This window comes from Micropterus dolomieu, unplaced genomic scaffold (genome assembly GCF_021292245.1).
Source record: "Micropterus dolomieu isolate WLL.071019.BEF.003 ecotype Adirondacks unplaced genomic scaffold, ASM2129224v1 contig_12709, whole genome shotgun sequence".
NCBI classification, from domain to species: Eukaryota; Metazoa; Chordata; class Actinopteri; order Centrarchiformes; family Centrarchidae; genus Micropterus; species Micropterus dolomieu.
Genome location: NW_025741695.1, coordinates 23,052 through 23,312, shown reverse-complemented (window position 1 = coordinate 23,312; position 261 = coordinate 23,052).

Below are 261 nucleotides of genomic sequence, written 5' to 3'. Positions count from 1 at the left end.
GAACAAATGGATATCTCATTGATGCTCAACAACAGCCCAAAGACTCGCCTTCCTTCTGTGCTGCTGTCAGATGAGTGAAAGTAAATCAGTGTTTCCTCATAACTTTACGCAGTCTGACTGGTTTGGTGACCCAGTCAGTTCAACAGTTATATACTTTAAAAACTGGTGAAGCAGGTAAGACCAACACATAAAAAGCAATCCTATTAAAAGCAAGTGAAACAATAAAGCCAGATAATAACAGCAAGTGAAATGTAATATTGT